Source organism: Orycteropus afer, unplaced genomic scaffold (assembly GCF_000298275.1).
Source record: "Orycteropus afer afer isolate SDZICR_OR568_19922 unplaced genomic scaffold, OryAfe1.0 scaffold00198, whole genome shotgun sequence".
In the NCBI taxonomy this organism is placed as follows: Eukaryota; Metazoa; Chordata; class Mammalia; order Tubulidentata; family Orycteropodidae; genus Orycteropus; species Orycteropus afer.
Genome location: NW_006921785.1, coordinates 4,119,977 through 4,128,398, shown reverse-complemented (window position 1 = coordinate 4,128,398; position 8,422 = coordinate 4,119,977).

Below are 8,422 nucleotides of genomic sequence, written 5' to 3'. Positions count from 1 at the left end.
AGCCATCCTAGTGGGTGTGAAGTATTACCTCGTTGTGGTTTTGATTTGCATTTTCCTAATCATTAATCACATTAAACATCATCTCATATCCTGGCCATTTTTATATCTTCTTTGGAAAAATGTCTATTCAGGCCCTTTGCCCATTTTTGTATTTGATTGTTTGTCTTTTTATTCAGTTGTAGGAGTTCTTTATATATTCTGGATATTAATGTCATATGATTTACAAATATTTTCAACCTTTCTGTGGGTTCTCTTGTCATTTTCTTGATAGTGTCTTTTGCTAGCGACACTGTGGAAATTCCATGAGTTTTAGGACAGGTTTTTCCATTTCTACAAATAACAAACAAAAAAAACCTGTTGAGATTTTGATAGAGATTGCATTGAATCTGTATATCCTCTTGGGTAGTAGTGTCGTTTTAACAACACTAAGTCTGATAATAAACACGGGATGTTTCACTTAGTTTAAAAAAACCAAACTCACTGCTGTTGAGTCAGTCTGACTCATAGCAATCCCTCCTTGGGTTTCCAAGGCCGTATCACTACAGAAGTAGATTGCCCAACCTTCCTTCCAGGGAGTGGCTGGTGGGTTTGAACTGCCAGCCTTCTGGTTAGCTGTCAAATGCCTTAGGCACAATGCCACTCTTCTTTAATTTTTCCCAGCAAAGTTTTATAGTTTTTAGTGTACAAGTCTTACTCTTCCTTGATTAAATTTATTCCTAAGTTGCTATTGAAAACGGAATTGTTTTCTTGACTTCCTTTTTGGATTTTTCGTTGCCATAAGGCTAGAAGCAATGCTGCCAATATTTCAAATACCAGCAGGGTCACCCATGATGGTCAGGTTTCAGCAGAGCTTCCAGAGATAAGACAGACTCAGAAGAAAGACAAGGCCACTTCTGAAAACTTGGCCACTGAAAACCTTATGAATAGCAGCAAAACACTGTCAGATATATTACTGCTAAACTATGAATAGAAGTGAAACGCTGTTTGATACAGTGCCTGAAGGTGGGCCCTTCAGGTTGGAAGGCACTCAAAATATGATAGGGAAGAGCTACCTCCTCAAAGTAGAGTCAACCATAATGACGTGGATGGAGTAAATCTATTGGGACCTTCATTTGCTGATGGAGCATGACTCAAAATGGGAAGAAACAACTGCAAACATCTGTTAATAATCGGAATATGGAATGTACAAAGTACAAAGCTAGGAAATTGAAAGTTGTCAAAATTGAAATGGAATGCAGAAAGGTCAATATCCTAGGCATTAGTGAGCTGAAATGAACTGGTATTGGCCATTTTGTATCAGACAGTCATATGGTCTTCTACGCCAGGAATGACAAATGGAAGAGGAATGGCATTGCAGTCATGATCACAAAGAATGTTTCAAAGATTTATCCTGAAGTCCAGTGCTGTCAGTGACAGGATAATACCTATATGTCTGCAAGGAAGACCAGTTAATACCACTATTCAAATTTACGCACCAACCACTAAAGCCAAAGATGAAGAAATTGAAGATTTTTTCCAATTTCTGCAGTCTGAAATTGACCAAGCATGTAATCAGGATGCATTGATAATTACTGGTGATTGGGGTGCAAAAGTTGAAAGCAAAGAAGCAGCATCGGTAGTTGGAAAATATGGCCTTGATGACAGAAATGACACCAGAGATCACATGATAGAATTTTGTAAGACTAATGACTTGTTCATTGCAAATTCCGTTTCTCAACAACATAAATGGTGACTGTACACATTGACATCACCAGAAGGAATACATAGCAATCAAATAGACTACATCTGTGGAAAGAGGTGATGAAGAAGCTCAGTATCATCAGTCAGAACAAGGCCCAGGGGCTGACTGTGGAACAGACCACTGATTGCTCATATGCATGTTCAAATTGAAGCAGAAGAAAAGTCCATGAGAACAAAAATATAACTCTGATTATACCCTACCTGAATTTAGAGACCATCTGAAAATAGACTTGACACACTAAACACCAGTGACTGAAGACCAAAGGGGTTGTGGGATGACATCAAGAACATCATACATGAAAGAAAGCAAAAGGTCATTAAAAAGACAGGAAAGGGTACTTGGGAATAAATCTTACCAGGAACACAAAAGACTTATACAAAGAAAAGTACAAAACACTACTTCAAGAAACCGTAAGAGATCTACATAAATGGAAGAACATATCATGCTCTTGGATAGGAAGATTGAACATTGTGAAAATGTCAGTTCTACCTAAAGCAATCTATACATTCAATGCAATCCCAATCCAGATCCCATCAACATTCTTTAAGGGTATGGAAAAACCAATCACTAACTTTAAATGCAAAGGAAAGAGACCTTGGATAAGCAAAGCACTATTGAAAAAGAAGAACAAAGTAAGAGGTCTCACACTCCCAGATATCAAAACCTACTATACAGCCACAGTAATCAAAACTGCCTAGTATTGGTACAACAACAGACACATAGACCAATGGAATAGAATTGAGAACCCAGAAATAGATCCATCGACCTATGGTCAGCTGATCTTTGACAAAGGGCTGAAATCCATTAAATGGGGAAGAGATTGTTTAACAAATGATGCTGGCAAAACTGGATATCCATTTGCAGAAGAACGAAACGATGCATACCTCACACCATATACAAAAACGAACTCCAGATGGATCAAAGACTGAAATGTGAAACTTAAAACTATAAAGTTCCTCAAGGGAAAAATAGGAACAAATTTAGGGGCCCTAATATATGGCATAAATAGACTATCAAGCATAACCCAAAATGCACAAATAGCAGAAGATAAACTAGATGAATGAGACCTTCTGAAAATTAAATTTTTATGTGCTTCAAAAGACTTCTCCAGAAGAGTCAGAAGAGAACCTACAGATTGGGAAAAATATTTGGCAACAACTTATCTGACAAGAGACTTATCTCTAAAATTTATAGAAAACTCCAACACCTTAACAACAAAAAGACAAATAAGCCAATAAAAAAAAAAAAAAATGGCAGAAGACATGAATAGACACTTCACCAAAGAGGATATTCAGGCAGCCAACACACCCATGAAGGAATGTTCATGATCATTAGCCAGTAGAGAGATGCAAATCAAAACAACAATGAGATACCATCTTGCCCCAGCACTAGCAGCAAAGTTCAACAAAACAGAAAATAACAAATGCTGGTGAGGATGTAGAGAGATTGGGGTTCTCATACACTGCTTGTGGGACTGTCAAATGATACAACCACTGTGGAAAGCAGTATGGGGATTCCTTAAAAAGTTAGAAATACCATTTGACCCAGCAATCAGGCAAACAAGGCAAGAACATGCACACCCATGTTCATTGCAGCACTATTTACAATAGCAAAATGATGGAAACAACTTAGATGCCCATCAACAGAAGAATGGATAAGCAAGCTGTGGTACATACACACCATGGAATACTAAGCAACCCTAAAGAATGCAGAATCTGCAAAACACCGCATAATGTGGATGAACTTGGAGGACATTATGCTGAGTGAAATAAGTCAATCACAGAAGAACAAATATTTTATTAGTCTGTTATTGTAAAAAGTTAAGGAAAGGTTTATATATGGAATGAAATTTTCTTTGTTGGTTACCAGAGGTGGAAAGGGAGGGAGCACTGCTAGATAGGTAGAGACAAGTATTGATTTGGGTGAAGGGAAGGGCAATGTACCAAATGTGAGTGATCAGCTTGGTGGCATTGAGGAAGAGGAAGACGTAGAGAGGTGCCTGGGAGGTACAGACAACAAAGATGAACCTTTTTGCACATACAGTACTGCGTTGTCAGTGATGGCAAACATTGATCTATGGGTACATAGATGGGTGCACAGGCTGAATGATTACGTATGTCTATGCAGGGGGGAGTATGTCCATGACTATGACCATGCAGACAATGTTTCTACAAGTTGTTTGTTCTGTAATAATTCCCAGGTATATGGCAGAGCTGACAAGGGACAAGGTTGTAGTCACTTGGCCACATCCAGCTACCCAGAGGGAGTGAGTAGTTGGACTTGTGGGCTCCGGACCATGGTCGCTGGAGACATCAAGCTCAATTGGCATAACATACTACACAAAAACATTGTTCCACGTCCTACTTTGGTAAGTAGCAACTGGGATCTTAGAAGCTTGCAAGCAGCCATCTAGATGCAACAATGGTCTCACCTCATCCAGAGCAAAGAGGAATGAAGAAAACCAAAGATGCATGGAAACAGTCCAATCGACTGGTACACCATGTGATCCTCAGCCTATATGACTATGAGACCAGAAGAACTAGATGGTACCTGGCTACAAATGTTAACCACTCAGAGGGAGACCTCTGTAGGAGATCCTGGACAGAGTGGGAGAACAATGTGGAACAAAACTCAAAGTCATTAAAAAAAAAAAAAAAAAGGCCAGGTTTGCTTGTCTGATAGAGCTTGGTGGAACCCCTGAGACTATGGTCCTAGCTGTCCTTCAGATCTGGAATTGAACCCACTCTTATGGCTTCCAGCCAAAAAAAAGACAGGTATATGAGTTGAACACTTACATTAGGTAGATAACACTCCTTGGAGAGATCAATCATGGGAGAATAGAAAGGCTGTGTATGTACAGCGAGACACCTTGGGCGGGGGCAGAAATGCATGGGAGGGAAGGACACAGGGAAGAGGTGGCTATGGGAAGGAAGTGGGAGGAGAGCTGTTGCATTGTGGGAGATTAGAGTCAAAGTCATGAGACAGTGCATGTGAACTGCTGTATGGAAGATGAATTTGCTCTGTAAACTTTAACCCAAATCACAGTAAAATTAAAAAAAAAAAAAAAGACCAAAATGCATGTCAGAAGATACTTTGAAATTTGCTTTTGAATGGAGAGTAGCTAAAGCAAACAGAAGTGATTAAATCAAAAAGCAGAACAGATTCCAAAGGGTGGCTCAAGAAGACAAAGTATTATAATGAAATGTGCAAAGACTTGGAGTTAGAAAACCAAAAGGGAAAAACATGCTCGGCATTTCTCAAGCTAAAGAACTGAAGAAAAAAATTCAAGACTCCAGTTGCAATTCTGAAGGATTCTATGAGCAAAATAATTGAACGATGCAGAAAGCACCAAAAGAAGCACTTACTGATGAAGATCAAAGACTACAGTCAGTAGTATGGATTAAACCTCAACATAAAGAAAACAAAAATCCTCACAGCTGGACCAATAAGCAACATCATGTAAATGGAGAAAAGATTGAAGTTGTCAGGATTGGAATTTACTTGGCTCCACAGGCCACACCCACAGAAACAGTAGTCAGGAAATCATATTCTGTTGCCCAGGGAAAATCTGCTGCAAAAAAACCTCTTTAAAGTGTTAAGAAGCAAAGATGTCACTTTGAAGACAAAAGTGTGCCTGACTCAAGTCATGTCATTTTCAGTCTCTGCATAGCATGTAAAAGGTGGGCAATGAATAAGGAAGACCAAAGAAGAGTTGATGCATTTGAAATATGGTGTTGGCAAAGAATTCTGAAAATACCATGGACTGCCAGAACAAACAAATCTGTCCTGGATAAAGTGCAGCAAGAATGCTCCTTAGAAGCAAGAATGACCAGACTTCATCTCACATACTTTGGTCATATTATCAGAAGGGACTGGTCCCTGGAGAAAGATCATGCTTGGTAAAGGAGAGGGTCAGCAAAAAAGGGGAAGGCCCTCACTGAGATGGATTGACACAATGGCTGCAACGGCGGGGTCAAACAGGAAGGTTTGTGAGGCTGGCACAAGAGTGGGAAGTGTTTTGTTCTGTTGTACACAGCGTTGCTGAGTCAGAGCCAACTCGGCAGCACCAAACAACAACAGCAGTGTACGGAACTACACTATGTATTTTTTGTGTGTGTTGCTTTTGTATCCTGCAACTTTGCTGAATTAATTAACTCTTAAGTTTTTTTTATGGATTCTTTAGGGTTTTCTAGATATAAGATCATGTCATCTGTGAATAGAAACAGTGTTTCTTTACAGTTTGGTTGTTTTTTTATTTCTTTTTCTGAATTGCTCTGCTTAGAACTTCCAATGCAGTATTGAATAGAAGTGGCAAAAGTGGGGATCCTTGTCTTGTTCCTGAGCTTAGGGGAAAAGCCTTCAGTCTTTCACCATTGAGTGTGATGTTAGCTATGGTTTTTTGATATATGGCCTTTGTCGTGTTGAGGAAGTTTCCTTCTATTCCTAGTTTATTGACGGTGTGGATTTCGTCAAATGCTTTTTCTGCATACAGATGATAATGGGTTTTTCCCCCTTCATTCTGTTAATGTGGTGTATTACATTGATTTTCTAATGTTGAGCCACCCTTAATACAAGGATACAAAGCTCACTTGGTCATGATATATAATCCTTTTTATATTGCTGCTGAATTTTGTTTGTTAGTATTTTGTGGAGGATTTTTGCATCAGTATTCACAAGCAGTTTTGGTTTAGGTTTTTTTTTTTTTTTTTAATGCACTTTATTGAAATATAATTTATGTAGTATAATCCACAAAACTAAAGTGACATGGGTCAAGCCATTTTTTTTTCCCCCAGTGGTCCCTTCCCTCCCCTCCCACCCCTGGCAACCAACAAAGAAAGTTTGCCTCCATATATAAACCTTTCCTTGACCCTCCACAACAAACTAATATTTTGTCCTTCTGTAATTGACTTATTTCACTCAGCATAATGTCCTCCAAGTTCATCCATATTATGCAGTGTTTTGCAGACTCTACATTATTTTTTAGTGTTGCATAACATTCTGTTATGTTTATGTACCACAGTTTGGTCATCCACTCTTCCGCTGATGGGCACATAGGCTGTTTCCATCTTTCTGCTATTGTAAATAGTGCTGCAATGAACATGAGTGTACATATATCTGTTCCTGTCCTGTCTCTCATCTCTCTAGGATATATACCTAGTAATGGGATTGCTGGGTCAAATGGTATCTCCAATCCCACTCAGCTTTCTAAGGAATCGCCATATTGCTTTCCACAATGGCTGTGTCACTTCACAGTCCCACCAGCAGTGTATGAGAGTCCAATCTCTCCATATCCCTGCAGCATTTGTTATTTTCTGTCTTGTTGAAACTTGCCATCAGTGCTGGGGTGAGATGGTATTTTATTGTTGTTTAATTTGCATCTCTCTGATGGCCAAAGATTGTGAGCATCTCTTCATGTATTAGCTGGCCACCTGAATATCCTCCTTGGTGAAGTGTCCATTCATGCTTTCTGTCTATTTTTCAATTGGATTGTTAATTCTTTTGGTGTTGAGGCATTGGAGTTTTCTATAAATCTGAGAGATAAGTAAGTCCCTTGCCAGATATGTAATTATCAGCAAATATGAATTTGTTGCTGTCATTTTTGTTGTGTGCTTTTTCATGGTGTTGATTTCTTTGTTTCATATAATTTTCTATGCTGAGCTTGTTTTGTTTATGAATTGTGTTATCATTTCCTTCGTTGGTATTGTTTTAGTATTTGCTAAATATTTGTGCTGGTCCTCTTTTTTATTTTGATGCGAAGGTTTATCATTTTTCTTTGAGGTTACCCTGTGATTTATAGTTGTCTTCCCAAGTTTAGAACAGTCCATTCCATCTTGTAGTTGTCTAGACATCCCTACCATCTAGAAGTTCTGTAATGACACATTTTTTTCCCTCTTTTTGGTTTGCAGTTGTCCTCATTTGTCAATTGATGTCTCTGGTTCCCTGTTTACAATCTTGTAGGCTTATTTACTTCGGATTCTTTCATAGCTGGGTTGGTTTCTAGGTTATATCATCATGTGTGTTAATGGTCAGTTGCTATTGGCTGTTGTTGCTTCTCTGTACAAAGGACTTCCTTTAGTATCTCTTGTAAGGTTGGTCTGGTATTAACAAATTCCCTTAATTTCTGCTTATCTGGAAATGTTCTAATTTCACCATCGTATTTCAGGTACAGTTTTGCTGGGTACATAATTCTTGGTTGGAAATTTTTCTCTTTCAGGGTTTTCTATATACCATCCCATTGTCTTCTTGCCTGCATGGTTTCTGCCGAGAAATCTGAGCTTAGTCTTATTGGTTGCCCCTTGTAGGTAATTTTTCATTTTTCCCATGCTGCTCTCATGATTCTTTCTTTGTCTTTGGTTTTTTTGAGTTTGATGATGATATGTCTTGGTGATTTTCTTTTGGGGTCTTATCATGTTTGGGGTTCGTTGGACTTCCTGAATGGATATATTCTCATCTTTCATCATATCAGGGAAGTTCTCTTCCAACAAATCTTGGACAATTTTTTTCTGTGGTTTTATTTTTCTCGTCCTATTCTGGATTTCCAATGACATGTAGGTTATTCCTTTTGATAGTATCCCACATGAACCTTAGGCTTTCTTCATTTTGTTTTGATCTTTTTTCTGACTGATCCCTTTCCAAAGAAGTATTGAGGTATTGTCTTCAATCTCATTAATTCTGTCTTCC